This window comes from Harmonia axyridis, chromosome 6 (assembly GCF_914767665.1).
Source record: "Harmonia axyridis chromosome 6, icHarAxyr1.1, whole genome shotgun sequence".
NCBI classification, from domain to species: Eukaryota; Metazoa; Arthropoda; class Insecta; order Coleoptera; family Coccinellidae; genus Harmonia; species Harmonia axyridis.
In genome coordinates, this window is record NC_059506.1 from 39,510,051 (window position 1) to 39,529,665 (window position 19,615).

At 37.5% G+C, this 19,615-nt stretch overlaps 1 protein-coding gene across 2 annotated transcripts in view; it reads left to right on the top strand.

Annotated features, from left to right (window-relative positions):
- LOC123683372 overlaps positions 1-19,615 on the top strand; it is a 173,849-nt gene that overhangs the window by 21,409 nt on the left and 132,825 nt on the right. The window contains exon 2 of one of the 2 annotated variants that reach the window (XM_045622379.1): positions 4,411-4,625. The exons of the other annotated variant lie outside the window; for it this stretch is intronic. The gene's annotated coding sequence lies outside the window, so the exon portion shown is untranslated. The remainder of the gene's footprint in view (positions 1-4,410; positions 4,626-19,615) is intronic. 2 annotated transcript variants of the gene reach the window in all.

The following is a 19,615-nucleotide window of genomic DNA, read 5'->3' on the forward strand; positions in this document are numbered from 1 at the left end:
GCACAGAACCATTATTTTCGAAATAAAATTGCACTATTTGCAAGCGTTGTTCAGGCGTGAGTCTATTCATGATGAATTGCCAAACCAAACTGAGAATAAATCACTTGACAGCTGTGAAATCGGTCGCCATCTTGAACAGTAATGCCAACTTAAAGTTATATACCTCGAAAAAAACACCGGTTATATAAAATGCCCACGACTGGCTGGAAGACTCAGAACGTTGGCCAATTGCTTATATTCTCAATAAAGTCAATTTATTTCTCTGAGATTTGAATGAGTTCACATAGGTTTCATTTGGATTGAAAGCATAGAAAATTCCCTATCCTATTTTGCCACCTTGGGTTGATTCCTTCTCAAGATTTCCTTATTTCATTTGTTGCAGGCAATCCTTATGGCTGTATTGAAGGTACCAATCTGATAAAAACAAATATGTTGGAGATGCTGTGCCAAATAGAACAGGAATTACCGGATTTTCACGACAGAACAATCGGTACGTAAGATTTCCTATTTTATATCCCTGCGAAACAGGTTTCTTTATTTGATTTTGTCTTAGTAGGCTTAGGAAGGGATTCTTGCCTTTGGCAGCTGGGGAATGAGGTGGGATTCTGAGATCGGGGATCGTAACATACAAGGAGTAACAGGATTGTTGATGCTGCGAAGGGTAAAAGGGCAATTTCAAGACGTGTTACTGTCTAGCCATTCGTTATTGGGTGAAAAACGTACTGAACACAAATGACATAAGAAATGTCAAAAAATAACACAGTGTGTTTCCATCTCAGAGTAATAAACATGGATAGAGGGAGCATATGTCAATTTCAGTAAGCAAATTTTGTTCCCAACATGAACTATCAAATTTGACATGAAAAGCGCGGAAATGTAAACATAACAGTGATACGATATTTCACTCAATTGGCGAGTTTCCCCACAAAGAACGCACTTCTTACGTTCCATAGTGAATCAACGTTTCGTATTAACTCAAAATATATTGAAATATATACCTAAATATATCAGAAATTCAGAAAACAAACTTCAAGCGCGCCAAACGACGTGAAACAACCGATGACACTAGGAGAGCAAAAGTTGCCAAACGTTGGATTTCAGCAGGTAGATACAGAAAATAATAAAAATTCTGCTTATTATAAATTCGACAATTAGGAAAAATATCGCATTCGAAATATTAAAATTTGCATATTTAATGGGAAATCAGTCAAATGAATATAATTCATTCAATATAACATACATTCATAACGATATAGCAAAATTGTGGATTTGAAAATGTATCACAATCCGACAACGTAATCTAACCATGTTGGGGACATGTAGAAATTGCGTATACTGCCTCTATCTATGTTTATTACTCTATGGTTTCCATTACAATGATTTTATTCTATTGTAAAACCTGTTGTTAAAAATCGACGCGTTAAAAATACATCAATGGCGTCCCAATTCTAACAGTAACCTAGTGCAGTGGACAAACTTTATGCTGTCATCAATTCCTTCAAACTATGTCTTTTTTTTCAAACGTCCGTTTCTCTTCCGTCGATAAGGTGGAAGTGTCGAAACGACGTAGAATTTCTCGCGCCGTTTAACCGAATGCACCGACGCGCGGCGTCGAAGATCGCCATGGCAGTGCCGGATATTCATATCAATAAAAAGTGGAACTGCCCGAACGCCATACGACCTGCATGTATATGCGGCCTAACGAGACAGATATAATTGCCGTTGGGAATTTATTATATTCGATATTTTCCTTCTGCGCGCCTGCAAAACAATGCGGCCGTTTGGCCGACCGTCGAGCACGTCCCCACGTCGTGATTTATCGTACGGCGGAACTGCCGCTGGGTGGACTGAAAAAAAAAATGGGTGCACCTTCCGCGTGGATATTGGAAGGAGGGGGTCGCGAGGCGCCCCGTTACCCCTTTAGGGTTATGTGATGGACTGTCCCACCTTTATTTTTTTCAAAAAAGTTTTTTTAGGTCTCTCCTCTTGGTGGTTTGGTTCAAGTGAGATTGCTAGTTAATTAAGAGGTGCTATGAACACTTGGTGTCTCTTTTCTCTTATTTATATATAAAGGGTATTTTTTTAGAGCTATAGAACTCCCTACTTCTTCAAAAACGATGATGGCCAGAACGTTACAGCCAATGGTGTTCGGTATAGAGCCATGATTACTAATTTTTTCATTCCTGAATTGAACAACCATGATGTCCAGGAGCTGTGGTTCCAACAAGACGGCGCAACATGTCACACAGCTCGTGCCACAATCGACTTATTGAAAGACACGTTTGGTGACCGCCTAATATCACGTTTTGGACCTGTTAATTGGCCTCCAAGATCTTGTGATTTAACACCGCTAGACTACTTTCTATGGGGCTATGTAAAGTCATTGGTCTATGCGGATAAGCCACAAACTCTTGACCATTTGGAAGAAAACATTCGCCGTGTTATTGCCGATATACGGCCATAAATGTTGGAAAAAGTCATCTAAAATTGGACGTCCAGATTGGACTACATCCGAGCCAGCCATGGAGGTCATCTGCCAGAAATCATATTTAAAATGTAATGCCACAAGATTATCTTGCGGATAAAATTCATGTCAATCGAATAATCCATCATTGTTTTATTGCAATTCAAAGTTCTATAGCTCTAAAAAAAACACCCTTTATAATTATTGGACGAAATGGCTCATCTCAAGGTATCAAACTTCTCCTAAAAAAGTTACATTAACTCCTTCAGTTCTAATTTTTTGGCTATAAAAAAATTGTATCATTCAAATTGATACTTTCGAATGAATTTCTTCAATTTGGAGAATAGAAATAACCTCGGAAATAACAACGAACATTAAATTGAGTGACGAGAAAATTCAAAATTCAATTAACACAAACTGGCCTCATGTGAGCTTGAAAAAAATTAAGATCGTTATAATTCCTAGCGTGGAGACATTTCCCCGGCATAGGCACCTAGTCCATATCTGGTCCGGGACCGAATTAACCAATCCTTTTTTCCCTAGGGGATACATGATAAACGCCTCTAGTTACACCGGACTTTGCTGACCGCCGGTCCGAGACTCAGGATTACAGTGTGGTTTTTGCTAAACAAAAGATAAACGAAACGTGAATGTGTATTAGAATTTAGGGCCTTCATATATTCCGGATGAAATAGAAACGGCAGCTTTCCGGTCAGTTAGCCGGGACCCCAGGGACGCCAACAGAGCGGGAAGTTTCTTAGGCCACGAACGCACGGTACAAAAAAATCGGCATTGGGGGAATACCGCTTCGGCTTGTTTCGCAATAATTGGGGTAGGAGATGGATAAACTTCAGAGAAATGAAAATAGATCGAAATTCAAACAAAATTTGCATAATATCGAACTACGGTTCATTTGAACTACAGGTTCAATAGAACTTCTGGTTCGATTGAACTACTGGATCAATAGAACTACCGCTGAGTCAGTTGATCTACTGGTTCGACTCATGCAGCGATTTTCTGAAGTTTTACGTAAAATTGTGTAAATTCGCTTTCAATATCCGAATTAAGCTCAACCCGTCTTCCGCGTCCACATGTCCGGATATCGATCCCGGGCATGCAGCATCTCGTGTAGTATCCGCATACTTTCGGCCCTTCTGCTCTTCCGAAGTGTCCCATTATTTTTAACGGTCCACTTCAGACGAAAGCGGTCGTGACTTGTCACACGGAGCGGTGCGAACGCACCTTAATGAGAGCTTGTGGGGGCCTTGTAGAGCTACTCCGTCGTTAGAGAGGCCCTGAAGAGTGTTATTGCGGTCGAAACGAGGTATTTCTGGGAATCACCGCGGGTTGTGAGTTATCGTACGAGGAGACGTAGGGGGGAAATCTGAGGGGGTGTTGTTGCGGGGGTGAATTATTTCAGGAATCTGGGATGTGCTCTATCTTTATTTTATGGATATTTCTTTCAGGTCAAAAATAAGATGACAGTTATTATATTTGTGTTATTGAAAATATAAATCTACTGTGTAGTGAAATAATTGTAATTTATATTATTGAAGAAGTTGAATACAATAACTGTCATTTTATTTTCCAGTTCAGAAATCGATGTTTTGAGTATATGAATTTTGGTTTTTTTCATCCAAAATCAGTAATTCATTTTTTCCAATAGGGCAATGATTCCTGGGGCCCTTTACATACTATTTTGAATTGTTATAAAGGCAATACTGTGTAGTATTTTATGACTTTTTTGGCATTTGTGTTCAGTAGGTTATGCCATATAATCTTGGAAAATTCCGCCAAGTAGTTTGATAAACTTGATGAGCTCGGTCTATCGAACATTGGGACGATTTCTAGATAGATCAAAAAACATTATTTACAAGAATAAACAAAAATACTGGTAGTTGCTAGTTTTCTATCATGAGCAGTACCTGATTGTCTTTTTTTTTCAGGTAAACGCAACTTTGAGTGCTGAATCCAGTCTTCTTCAAAATTACATTGTCCAAAAGGTCGAAGAGAAGGAATTGATAGAAGGGTCTTAGAGCATGATTTGACCCCTTTTGGGGTTGGGTCACTGAGGGATCTCCCGGAAGTTATTCCCATCTTTGATCTTTATGGACAATGTGAGTTCTGCCTTCCTGTGATGCTTGGAAAAATTATTAAATCGGTGAGTCTTGAAATTTAAAGCAAAATATTCGTCTCCATAGAATTAACGTGATTACATTATCTTCGATTTTCGCCATTTTCAGAATTTTCAAGTTGATTCACCATTTTATATGAATTCAACAGTTTTGCGGCTTATAAAGGGTTTTCCAATAGAAATGATGTGATTTAAAATTTAATAAATTTTAAACGTCGTTGAAGCGTGTGTCATTCCATGATTGAATGGCATAACCTACTGTACACAAATCACATAAGAAATGTCAAAAAACAATACACAGTGTTGCCATTATAAATTATAACCATTTCAACGTTCTTAGAAGCGACAATTTTTTAGGAGTGATTGAAAAAAAGCCTCATCTATTGGCAGAGTTATTTCATTTGATGCCAGATCGGTTTTTGGACTACGAGAATATCAAACAAACATAAAGGATCAATGTCGACTAGTTTCCGTGAAAATTCTCCGAACAGGTGGATGTTTACATTCGATTCTCAGTTTTCATTTGCCCAAGTGTAAACTATAGCCATTACGAGGGAATGTGTTGTAATGCAATCTACCCAGGCCGTTCCTCAGCTTTATTATTTCCAATAATGAACTGCAACTATCCGTGAAACGAACGCCGAGAACGTGGAATGAAGAAGAAGGTGAACTCGATGGTTGCCGGATACATCCGGGGATAGAGCTGCATGCCGTGACGATACAGCAGCCTTTCCGGGAAGAATAACAGATAAAATTACATTTTTAATTAGCCGCTTCGAAGTCTTCATTAAATCCAGATCGCGGCCTTTGTGTTTTCGCTAGGTTTTAATAAAATCCTTATGAAACGTGGAATTTGGGCTTTATAAAACTTACCAGAACCGACTTTGATTAGCCTTTATTAAAGGAAATTTAATTAAAATAAGAAAATCCGGGCGATATGGTGAAATACACCGAATAGGACAGGGCCGGAATTTCGAACAAGGAAAATCATGATGAGTTAAATTGAAATAAAAAAAATTACCGTATCGAATGGAATATATTCAAGATTTAGGAAGAACAACTTTTATTCGCACTAAACAAGAATCGGTTGAACCTCTTAGTTCCAGAACAAGTTTCTCCTGGAGGAGACAAATCAATGAATTAAATTAAAAAAAAATTCTCTGAAACTTACCTTTTTTTTCATGAAATTTAATGAAAATTAGAAAATTCAAATTAGTCTATGCCTCAGAGTAATAAACATAGATAGCCACGGCTGGCTCGGATGTAGTCCAATCTGGACGTCCAATTTTCGATTACTTTTTCCAACATTTGTGGCCGTATATCGGCAATAACACGGCGAATGTTGTCTTCCAAATGGTCAAGGGTTTGTGGCTTATCCGCATAGACCATACATACATAGCCCCACAGAAAGTAATCTAGCGGTGTTAAATCACAAGATCTTGGAGGCCAATTCACAGGTCTAAAACGTGAAATTAGGCGGTCACCAAACTTGTCTTTCAATAAATCGATTGTGGCACGAGCTGTGTGAAATATTGCGCCGTCTTGTTGGAACCACAGCTGCTGGACATCATGGTTGTTCAATTCAGGAATGAAAAAGTTAGTAATCATGACTCTATATCGATCACCATTGACTGTAACGTTCTGGCCATCATCGTTTTTGAAGAAGTACGGACCAATGATTCCACCAGCCCATAAAGCGCACCAAACAGTCAGTTTTTCTGGATTTAACGGAGTTTCGACATACACTTGAGGATTAGCTTCACTCCAAATGCGGCAGTTTTGTTTGTTGACGTAGCCATTCAACCAGAAGTGCGCTTCATCGCTAAACAAAATAAAATGGACGTAGTGCGCGATACGTATTCCACACAGAACCATTATTTTCGAAATGAAATTGCACTATTTGCAAGCGTTGTTCAGGCGTGAGTCTATTCATGATGAATTGCCAAACCAAACAGAGAATAAATCACTTGACAGCTGTTGAATCGGTCGCCATCTTGAACAGTAATGCCAACTTGAAGTTATATACCTCGAATAAAAACCCCCCATAGTTGTGTTTTTATTTTGATTTACGTAAAAAAATCGTCTCATTCGGAATCCTCTCTTCCCCAAAATTTCCCGATACCGTCCTGCGCCCGCCGTGCTCGATATGAGGCAACGAAAATAATTAAATTTGTTTATAGGTACCATAACGAATATAAGACTAATGAATGAAATTAAAGCGCACCAGAACAACGTTTTCTGCAAGATGGGAATTTTTTGCCAGTTCTGGTTTGATGTTCTCAGATACGAGCTGCTCGATAACTTTGTTGTTTCTTCCGGAAAATTGCTGTTTTTATTGAGTGTGACGATGGGAGTTTGCGCTAGTTGTTCCATCCTAGATGTCGTTACATTTTGGGAGATGTTTAGAAAACTTCTTTCGCGTGCTTGGCATTCTGGGTATACTTAAATGTTTCTAATTATTCGAATTTTTTGTTGGAGTAAATTCGTTTATTCAGAGCGTCACTTTTGTTGTTTTCGATTAAAGTCGTTATGGAGAAAAAAGTTTTTAACTTTTTTAGTTGAAAAAATCTTTTTCTTAGTTCAATTTGAATGATTGGAAAAGAAGTGAACCGCTATACTCAGATGATACCCAACTATAGGGTGTTTTTTTTCGAGGTATATAACTTCAACTTGGCACTACTGTTCAAGATGGCGACCGATTTAACAGCTGTCAAGTGATTTATTCTCAGTTCGGTTTGGCAATTCATCATTACTGGACTCACGCCTGAACAACGCTTGCAAATAGTGCAATTACATTTTGAAAATAATGGTTCTGTGCGGAATACGTATCGCGCACTACGTCCATTTTATTTTGTTTAGCGATGAAGCGCACTTCTGGTTGAATGGCTACGTCAACAAACAAAACTGCCGCATTTGTAGTGAAGCTAATCCTCAAGTGTATGTCGAAACACCGTTACATCCAGAAAAACTGACTGTTTGGTGCGCTTTATGGGCTGGTGGAATCATTGGTCCGTACTTCTTCAAAAACGATGATGGCCAGAATGATCGGTATAGAGCCATGATTACTAACTTTTTCATTCCTGAATTGAACAACCATGATGTCCAGGAGCTGTGGTTCCAACGAGACAGCGCAACATGTCACACAGCTCGTGCCACTATTGATTTATTGGAAGACACGTTTGTTGACCGCCTAATTTCTCGTTTTGGACCTGTGAATTGGCCTCCAAGATCTTGTGATTTAACATCGCTAGACTACTTTCTGTGGGGCTATGTAAAGTCATTGGTCTATGCGGATAAGCCACAAACCCTTGACCATTTTAAAGACAACTTTCGCCGTGTTATTGCCGATATACGGCCACAAATGTTGGAAAAAGTAATCGAAAATTGGACGTCCAGATTGGACTACATCCAAGCCAGCCGTGGCGGTCATATGCCAGAAATCATATTAAAAATGTAATGCCACAAGATTATCTTGCGGATAAAAAAAAATTAATGTCAATCGAATAATCCATCGTTGTTTTATTGCAATTTAAAGTTCTATAGCTCTATAAAAACAACCTTTATCTTAAAGTGAAGATTCTGCACAATTTTTCACTCGATGATTGTCTAAAAAATTCATTCATTTTATAATTTTTTTCTTTTCAATATACTAACTTTTTGCCGAAAAATAAAAAGAAAGCTTAGATACTTCAATGTATTTGAGTTAGCAATAAGATAATTTTTCTGGCAGTTATTTACCTACCTATCATAATCTATATTCGCTTAGAAAAAACTCATCAATCTCTTGAATTTTTTATGGCTGAACGTTAGTTGATTGGGAATATCGTTAAACGATCAGCAAAAGCCCGTAATGTAATAATAGAGATGAGGCTAGGCATTTACCACAAAGCGTCGAAACTTTGTGGTTTTTGAATCATTCAAGGAAATACGGAACTCTAATTGGGGAAAAACAGTTTATTTTGGTGGAAATATCGTGAATTATCGACGAAACAAAACCATTATCCTGAATAATCAAATAACGTATCGTCAGGGAAAATTCATATCGCCTCTAATATTTCTTCACTTCGAAAGTTTGTTTTCGAGTCGTACACCAAACGAAAATCGATGAAAAAATGAGGTTAATCATGCTGTTTTTACCACTGATGTACATGCTGTTTATGGTGGGACCGTCGGAGCAGGTGACATGTGACTGTCCGAGAGTGAAAAGTAGAGTTTGTGCTTCCGACGGTCAAGTGTTCAGGAATTTTTGCGAATATTCGTGTTTCATTCGTAATAATCCAGTGGTTGCTCTTACTCTCACCCAGAAGCCTGATTACGCCTGCTTGGAGGAATTGCTCGATGACTAGAATGTGAAAATTTTCATACCACTTTGTGTATTGTGTTATTTTTTTAATAGAACGTGATAAGTTCATTTGTCGTGTCTTATTTGCTTGGAATTATAAAGTTATTGGAGGGTTTTGATTCAATTTAGAATGGTTATAATGGCAACACTGTGCATTAAATAATTTGACATTTCTTATGTCATTTGTGTTCACTAGGTTATGACTAAAATGCATAGAATCCCTGGTGTGTGTACTGATTCGATTTTGTTTCAGAGATATCCACCTGTTCCTTTGGTATTCTGCTTCACCAGAGTTCTGTAAGGTAGCGCTCTTCAGAAATTTTCGAATTCCCGCCATCTGCCTGGCGCCGTTTAAAAATGAAATGCTGATTTTAAACTTTACAAACTTTCACAATAATTTACAATTCAGTTCCTATCAAATTTTTAATGAAATGAATGGAATATAATGACAGAGTATAAAAGATTGTTACGAGCATAAAATATAAAATGTTATTGTTCTATACTCAAAGGTCACGAGAGCCGAGAAATGAGAGAAATGTCAAATATAAACGATGGATGCGCCATCTGAAACAGACGCGATCCCTCGAAATCAAGTAGGTATAAATCTGAAAAATCTCCCGTTTCCTCTGAAAGTTTTACATGTATAAGTAGACACACCAGGTTTTCTATGCATCTTAGTTGTGACATTTTGTCATGACAAGATAAATGCTTCACATCGTCTAGACATTGTTGGATTGTTTTATGAAAATCAGACCTCATTTGTGTATACGGAGAAAAATTTGAAGAATAATTCATTATTCAGTTAATCGACTCACTGTCGGTTGTACAAACGTCTGAATGTTTTTTTTTTATTTTTCAAATCTTTCAATTCTTCTAATCGAAACGGTGAAAAGTCCAACAAATCAAAGGTCATTAAAATTGAACCAGTCTTTCTTGAGTTATAAATGATGTAACTAACCCTACTTCTTTGATAAACCTGCATAAATTTTGTCAGAATTTCAACGAATAGCAAAACCGCATTCACAAATATTCCCATTTCCAGAAGAAAAACGGAAAAGTTCACGTTACAGACAACGAAAACCCCGATGAAACTATTCGAAAAAAAAACATCGCTCGGTGTATATCTTGGATATTCCAGCAACAAATAAACGTTGTCAGAGCCCGCTCTGAACGTATTAATCCACGATGCTTTATTAAAGTTGCCCAAGTGACTCTATTGTGATGGCGGAAAATGGAAAATATGCCGCGTCTAGCCGTCGACGTTGCCGGTTCGTACGTTGGAACGAATTCTATAATATAATCAGAATGGCGCCTCTCCCATTCGGATACAGCGTGTGCTCTTGACGTCTCGCTCCCGACTACTTGACATTTAATTCGAATTACTTTAAACAACAATGTTCAATGTTTGTCCCAGTTCCTTCAGAGAAGACTCCTGTCGCAGTCAATTCATCGGATGTCACTCTGTGCGAGAAGCTGCGAGAGAAATCAATGGAAAGCTAGTGGGAAATTGTGTGAATTTTCATCTTCCTTATTCCTGTTATTCCCGAATTAGTTTTAATTTTCTGACGATCACAGCCTGTAGATCGATAGAACGACGTTTGAAAGCTATCAGTTGCTTGAGTTTAATATAGAAGGTAGATTAAGAAAACTGACATATCTTTTTAGATATAGAGGATGCTTAAACTGATAAAGTTGAATTACAGTAGTTCCAGAGAACTGCTAGATACCTGGTAGAATTGTCGTTGGATCTACATTGGTAGATATCAAGCTGATAATTAGATCCATGTAGTGGTTCTTTAGATATATCTCTAGAATCTTTAGATCTACATAAAATTCGGGTTAGTAGAATATCTAGTCTTTGTAGCTGATAAATTTACCAGTTACAACGTTCTAGAATTTTAGTTATACCTCTAGAATCTTTAGATCTACATAAAATATGGTGCAGTAGAATATCTAAATCTACATAGCGGTTAGATCTAGTTCTAGTAGCACCTTCCCTTCACTAGATATTGAACTCAAATTTGGCATTGATATTTCAATTAGAAGTTTCCATCATGTGATATGCTAATTTTGAATGCAAATCTACAGGGTGATATTTTTCTGGAACAGTTCTCGCTCCTTTTCTACAGAACTTTTTTTTGGTAGACCATTGGTAGTTTAGGAAAATGTGATGAGATACTTTGGTCCAGTGATACACTTTTGGGTTTTCTGTAGTTTTGTTGTATCTGCTACCGATTTCGAGAAAAACATTCAAGCAATTGTCTAGTAATCTCAGGAAAATCCAAATTATTACAAAGATCCACTTGGTTATCTGTGAGGACTAAATTAATAATGAATTTTGGTACTTATTTACCCAAATCTGTAGCGATGATTCATAGAGTGTAGATACATTGGTACAATCACAATAAAGTAGGACTAAAAGAAACATCCTGTATCTCAAAAACAAAGCGTTTGCAAGCCCATGTTTGAAGGATTTTTTTTCTTAAAATTATATAAGGAACTTCTGATTTTCCTTTGTACATCCAACTTAGGAGATAATACTAAGAATCAAAAATTCAGAAAAACCTGATTGAAAGTACTTTTTTCTATCGCTGGAAAATAAAGGTCGAGTTAAGTATCTCAGAGTTAACATCAAATTATAACCTGCCTAGCTTTGTTACGGTCCTGTCCAGAACGAACAGTAATGCATTTTCCAGATACTCCAACCAAGTAGTCCTGGATACGGTTCTGCAAAAATCCATACGGTGTATTATTAACAGTTTCGTTACAGGGTTCACTGTGTTTGGCACAAGAGGGACTGTCAAGCACTAACGTCTCGTCCCTTCTCGATCATCTTCAGTGCCTTCCCAAGCCAAGTACCCCCTAAAAGTTTAATTGGTGCTTCTGCGACATCAACTTATTATTGAAACAACATAGTCACGTCTAGAGTCACACTGGCGACTATGTAGAAGTTTCCGGATAGTTTCTGGAAAGCCGGAAGTTCAGGCAATTCAGCCATAGCATCGAAGAAAGAGGTGGTGGCATGTGAATAGAACATACTGAAATGTGTATTAGACTTTTTTCTAGTTCATAGAAGCTATACAAGCTTACTATTTACTTGAATATTGAAGGGATTTCTGAGAACAGGAGTGATTTATTTTGTCGACATTGGCCATAGACAATGACGCGGTGGTCATCCTTCTTCAAGAAACCTGCAAGGCAATTGAACTCTCCGTGAAAGAGAATATTTAGCACGCTATGTATTGATATATTGTCTATGAGTTCTGTATGTGATCTGGCTCATTATGTTGGGAAATCATTAGTTAGTTTTTGGCCTGTAAATTTAGATATGATTCTTTCATATCCTTTAATTTATTGTGGTGATTTCAATTGTCCTCATTCATTGTGCTATATGATGGAAACTTCAACATTTATTGCTCCTATCTGGTTCTTTTCTTTCTTGTTTTCAGATTTAATTATGATATATGCGTTGTCAACTTTTGGTGAAAAGGAAGGATAAAAGGATTTTATTTGGATGAAGAAGAAGCCCTTCAATATAAATATGTCAGCTTATTTAGTAAACAAATACAAAAGCCAGTCACTACACCTATGCGGGGAGACAGAGTTTGCTGAGGTTTTTATCTGTTCTCTTGTATCATACGTTGAAATGTTTGATGCCCCGTTTCCATTTCCTCTCCTTTTACTGAGATTCATCGACACATATGCTTCATTGTTTGAAATTAACAATTTGTATTGCTCTTTCTCAGAAGTATATAAACATATACAAGCTTTCAGTTAACAGGTTGATTCAAATCACAAAAAAAATGAGGAAAGAACTAAGGTGAAGTTAGAAGTCTTTGAAAGGACATATGCCTTTTAAATTAGCTTTCGCTGTTAAGATCTGAACCTAAATTGCAAATTCAAAGTTTCTGGGCTCAAAATACGCAAAATACAGACCTCGTGATGAAATGATAGAGCGATCTGTTCAGTGCGCTCAAAAATATGCAATTCACAACTCAATAAGTTAAATACCAGGCAATTGATGTAATTTATTCACCATAGACATATACAAATATATCAAATAAACCATCATATCCATATTTACGCATTCGAAAATAATCCAATCACTTTATATCCATCAGGGTATAACCTCGCAAGTTTTTTCAGTCCTTGTCATACAAAGCTATCGACATTAAACCGTTTTATCAGTCTACATAATTTCCATCAGATTCATCCGATCAATAAATCATAAATTTTATATTACTAATCACCGCTGTGAAATGGAATGGAAAATAAGGTTGATGTGAAACAGAGAGAGCCATTTTAATTATACATGAATAACTTTTTTTTTTCACATTTCATTTCGTCCCTGTTTGCGGTTCTAATGAAAAATAATGACAGCGCATAATGAAGATAATGGGAATTTGATGAATTTTCAGCTTTAATTGAGTTGAAAATATTCTGAAATGAAATATCGATAGGGGAATTTTTCCTTTGGATAAATATTAGATTTGATTTACTCATCAAATATTTTTTGTGAAGTACCGTACATATTTGGATTCAAGATAATATTTACAATACACTTTTCAATGCAGAAAATCAATATGTGTAGCTTGAATTCTCCCTGAAAGATCTTTGTTTATGTCATTATTGCCTATTTGGTAGGAATGGGAGGAACTTGTGGAAATATGGTCATTTTACAGTAGCCACAACTGGCACAAATAACACTGAAGTGGAGGTTTGAAAGTAATAACCATTAGAAGGAGGATTTACACAATATTGCTCTCCTATTTGTTTGAACATAGCACAGTTGTGCAACGAATGGACATTATATAACTGGAACATAATAAGAAAAGTGTGAATTTCAGCTCCATTGCACTTGATTAACGATCACTTCGTCTTGAAGAACCCTGGAAAATCCATCACAGAAAACAGTTCCGCAACAATCAAGTAGACACAGTATAAACATCTTCACTAGATTCATTACAAGATCCATCGAAAGCTATCTCGACGTCCTTCAGATCAGGCGTCCTCTTCTTGAAGCATTTGAACTCGCAAACATTTCCAAAAGTTTTACCATTCGTGGCACAGAGTGGCATCCAAATTCGTGGGCACATGCAGATTGGCTCTGTGACCTCTGTGGAAGTACAGCAGTTCACAAAAAAACTTATTGCGATGAAACAGGCGATCTTGTACATTTTTTTTTGGTTTGATGTAAACGGAGCTCTGTTAATATGCGAATTTAGGAAAGTTCTACGAGATACTAGCGAGATTAGATGATTGGCATTGTCAGGAACTACGTTTTATCTACTGATAAGATGATTATGCATTGGTTGGAATTCCCTATTGTGGAAAGTATTTTATAGCGATTTCGTGACCATGATATGAATCATAACAATAAATTAAGCATCAAAAGATTTCAATGGAGGCTTTTACACTCTCCAACTTTTCTCCTTTAACTTGAAATCAGAGATGTCGTTAGCAATCAATTACTAGACACTCAAAAAAGTATCTTAGAGAGATAACCTGAGATGTTACTGAAGTACTGATTGCAATAGTTTATGAAAATCTAAAACAGCATCTTTGTAAGAGAAATTAGATACGGTATAGAGCGGTGTGACTTTGCCAACGGAGGTGACTTTGCCGAACTGCCTAATATTTTAAGTTTCACTTTATTTTCGTGAAGTTGGCAACATCTTACAGAAATCACGAATCGGAACCTTTAACAACACTATATACCCACATGTTGCAACCGTGGCAGTCGTCTGGCGTACATTGAATGATGAGCTATGGTATGTTATGTGAGCGGGTAATTTTTTAACCTGGGTATATATGCGAAATACTAGGAGTTGTGCAGAAAATATGGCGAACGGTACATCGAAATATATTTAGCAGCTTACTTTACATGCTTTACATTCATTGAACGTCACTTTAAAAAAACTGAAAACATTTGGTTGAGAGGATTTCGACATTTCGGGAAATTTTTCTATTGTAGCCCTTTGGCGGGAGGCATTGCCACATACCAAATTTGTTTCACCTATTTTATTTTGAGGCACAATTATGGGTCGTCGATACAAAAAGAAGTTGGATGCAAGGAAATATAGTAATTATACGGAAAAAACACTAATCCGAGCAATCAATGCAGTTCGAAATGAAAACATTTCAATACAGACAGCTTCCGAAGTGTACAACATTCCCAGAAGAACTCTTTGGGAAAAAAATAACAAAAGATATATATGGGTGAACCTAGAGGCATGAGTGCACTGAAATATACCGCCAGCACTTCATTAAATTGCCAAAAAACGCATTTTTAAGGCATTGGCAAACTCGCACCGATTTGCGGGTCACTTATCCAAATTTTTGAAAATAAAAAAAAAGAAGTGTGCACCTTTTCATCTGATTCTAACCACAGCAATCGACAACTAAAATGTTCAAATTGAACATACTTTGCACAGGACTCATTTCACGAAAAAACGAAAAAGTTACACCAATAAAACTATAAAAAGTGGAGCAAAGTCACACCGCTCTACGGTACTCAAATTTACTCTTTCAGATAGCAACTTATTTTGAATCAAGATACGTTTCAGAGGTATTTTGACAGATTACTTGAAATACTTTTTTGAAACACGTTTCTAATCCGAAAAAACGGGTAACAAAAAACTATTACACCTTCCCCAGAGAATCACTGAAAGCTATACCTACGCCCACAAGGCAGAATTTTCGTTCCTTCAAGAACCAAATATCAACTGCTACATCCCTCCCCTAAAATTCCCAGAGTCTCAAAGCGGAAAATAACGATGTCACTATAAAAAGTCCACGGTTACCTTGACGTCGCTTCCAGTCTCATATTTCAACTTGTTCTCGAGATTATCTTTCAATTTTTGTCGCCATCTCTCGTATCGATACCTTATATTATTTTTTCGCCCACGCGTTATATAGACCCCCGATACGTCTTTGTTGTTTGTCGGGGGATGTTGGGGAAAGAGGGATGGAAAACTAGTATCGAGAAATTGGAGAATGGATGCTGCGATCTGGTCCATGATAGCGACACGGAAAATTGAGATGCGCCCGGATATGTTGGTTCTCTCTGCGTGCAGATGCTAACAAGTTTTTGGCGGTGGAAAGTTTGGAATTTGTTCGCGTCTTGTAAGAGATGCTGGGTGTAGCCGCTCTCAATTGGGTATTCATCGGGAAATTGACCGATTTGAACTTTGAGAATTCGGTTTGATACTCTAACGGATAACTTTTTTTCAGTGCATGTTCTACGAATAGATCTGTCTATACAAGACTATCATTTTGGAATTTTGACACCGGGAATGATCTCAAACCATTCCCAGTTCGACTTAATGACAAATTTGATTCTGACAGTCTGACCGTCCAGCCATTTTCCCATAAACACCAAAACCCCCGAACGAAAAGAGAAATGTGATGACGTCACTGATGACGTTTTCGTGATGAAATTCACTTATATCTTTCCGATAACGATAACTCTCGAACGAAAAGACGTGGATTCTTGAAACTTTCAAGGTATGCTCGGATCTTGAATGCCGCAGTTGAGTTTGTTAATGGGCTGAATCTGGAAAGGGTTTTCCCTGAATATGGATGTTGAAAATTTGGGCAATTTTTTTAATATTCTTCTTGAATTTGTTGTTGATCTGGTAATGCAAGATACAAGTTTGTTAATCGTATGGGATACAAATGTGCTATATATTTTGAAATAAAACACCCTGTATCTCGGGCAGAAGACACCTTTCATTCAGATAATTTGCGTTGAATCTTTATATTTTTAGCTCAAGATTATTGAATCTATTATATCATATTATCAATAAGTTATGAAAATTCGAAGTGCTATTTTTTCACAAAATTTTCCCAGTTCAAGTTGACGTTCCTGGAAGCTGCGTTCGACCTGAAACCGAACCAATCATCCAACTGCAATAAATCCGCCGAAAGAATCAGAGTGACCACAGGACGTGAACCCGAGGAAAAACAGGAAAATTTAATTGAAAAAAAGGGCCGTCACTGCGATAAATTAATAACTTAATTACCGACAATGACAAAAAGGACCGGTCTTCTCGCCTTCGACGACCCCTTCTACACCTCCCCTCCCAAAATCCCCCAAACCCAACCCCCGATTGTTCCAGCAATCTGTGGCAAGTTCTTTATTAATTGCCGTTGCTGAAGCGGTATTTTCGGCGTGGAGGTCAGGGGTGCGGGTGAAAAATGTTTTTTTTTTGTCGTCGGGGATGGATATTGGAAAGTTTAATCGAAATTGGACGGGAATTTCTTATTTGTGGGTATTGGAGCAGTAGATGGGACTCTTAGGAATTTTTCTAGGGAAACTTTCACGGAAGAATGAGAGAATCTTCGCACTAAGAGAAATTAGAAAAGCACCGACGTGAAGTCGGCAGCCTTTGAGCGTTCTTTCATCCATGCGCCACTAGCAGTATCTAGTAGGGATTCAAGCCAAGTACTTGACATTTTGACCGAATAATTGACTTGAAAATCGTTCTCGTGAAAAATTACATACTTGTGCTTGACTTGACTTGATTTTAGATATTTATTGCTTGACTTGATATTACTTGAGCTGTTTATGCTCGCGTCGCACGGCACATATTTCTGCAATCTCGTACGCGCTTGGACTAAATAAGAGGATTCCTTAAGAGCCGAGAGACTGAAGCATTCGCATTATTCGAATTATTAGTAGTTTTCTCAGATTTCTATGAAATCTCTTGGTAGATTTTGGTAGTTTCAGAAATATCTTTCCAAACTTGGTCGAAATGGCCAAGGTTTTTTTTATCAACGCCAGTATATTTAGCTCCTGTTGAAAGACAAATTTCCAGAGCTGATTTTACAGTTAAAAAAACCCGCAATAGGTTAAGCGACAAATCCATAAGATGCCTCATGTGTCATAGATCCTAGATGAAAAATTGTGAAATCAAACAAAGCCTGGAGGTCTCAATATTAAGAAACTTGTTTTTTATTATATCTTAATTTTGTCATGATTTATAGTGATTCAATTCATATTTCTATTTCAAACAAGTTGATATTGAAAAACTACTACATGACTTGATTTCAAGTCAAGCTCAAGCTAAGTAGCTTGAAAATCAAGCCAAGCCTTGAATCCCCAGTATCTAGTAGTATATGTGTGATCTTCAAGGGTGCATTTGGAGATAGTTTTTGATAGTAATAACATAAAAAGTATAAAACTTGATCATAATCGAACATCAAATGGTAACGGCTGGAATAATTAAGTAATTAATAACTTTGAGGGGTTGTCTGTAACTAACTCTTTTGGATGCTAAATCCTGACAAGATTAAATTTATTGAAATTGTCAAACATTCAACTGAAAAACTACACTATTCGGCGTTAAACACAGCCCACCAACACTCAAACCAAAAAAGAACCAAAAAACAAAACCACCCCCTGTAGGAAATTGCCAACAACAACGAACACCCAACTTCAGAATACCCAGGCGTAAAACAGAGCCTCGCGAACAACCCCTAGTCTCTTCCTCGCACCCCTCCCCCCACCCCACGACTACAAAATGTTCTGAAGTAGTAGCGTAACTTGCAACTTGATCGGGCGAAATTCGACCTATAGGTAAACAAGGGCGGTTTTCCACCCCGTATAAAAGTTAGATTAGGAGAGACCAACAAGTTAATTAACTAAGTTACATGGAACAACCACCTTGCTATCCTATTAGGGCAGGATTACCTTCGGCAAGTTCGAGGTGTATCGTCTAGGGGTGGGAAATAGGGGTGCGAAGACGTGATCGGTTCTGGAACGCGCTGATAATTGGAAGCCTATGGGACCAGGGCTGCACTTAAGAAGGAATTGAATATGTAGGAGCCAGCACTGTAATATGCGCCCTTAACACTCAACTTTTCTAAAACTCAAGTAAAGTCATCGTAATAATATGGAAACGAAAAAAAGAAAACAAGAATATTGGGATTGGGTAGAAATTTAAGGCACCAAACTAGTCTAAGCACTCTAAGCACTGACAGATTCATTTCTGGTTACAAAGGAGATGTAGCGACAAAAAGTAATTAGTTATATCTGTGTCTAGCCGAAATTGTAGTCACAATACTTAATATAAATGTACCTAAATTAGTGTCTAAATGGTCTTTCATGGTACATGTGCATACAACTTTCTCATTCATAGGGTTCTCAGAAAGATACAATAGAGAATATCTATCACCTACCCTAATTAGCGTGCAGGCACCATGATACCATTGCGCAAGCATACAACTTAGAGAATAAGAAAAGGAAGAAGAAATTTGCGGTGTACAATATGATTTTATGTTTGTAACCCAGGTAAAAAATTGGGAAAAGGAGAGTTCAGTGAAGTAAGTTATGAGGTGATGATCAGTTGAGTTAGTAGAGTGTTAAGGAGGTTGCAAAGTGCTGCACCACAATAAAGTTCTCTCCTGTCGTCCATCAGCGTTTTAATAATCCCCACGAAAACGTGATATCCCCAAAGAGCGTTTGACAATCTTCCAAACCTGTTAAATATTAAAATGAGGAAGTTCCAGGGTGGATCAGTTCACCTGGATGCCGAAAGAGACAATGTCGAAGCTAGATCATAAAACCTACTCTCGCCCCACTATTTCGCCCAAAACCACCGAGCATAGAACACATAAAATAATTCACTACGAGGATCCGATCCAGTTTTATGGCCACGATCATTTAGCCTGC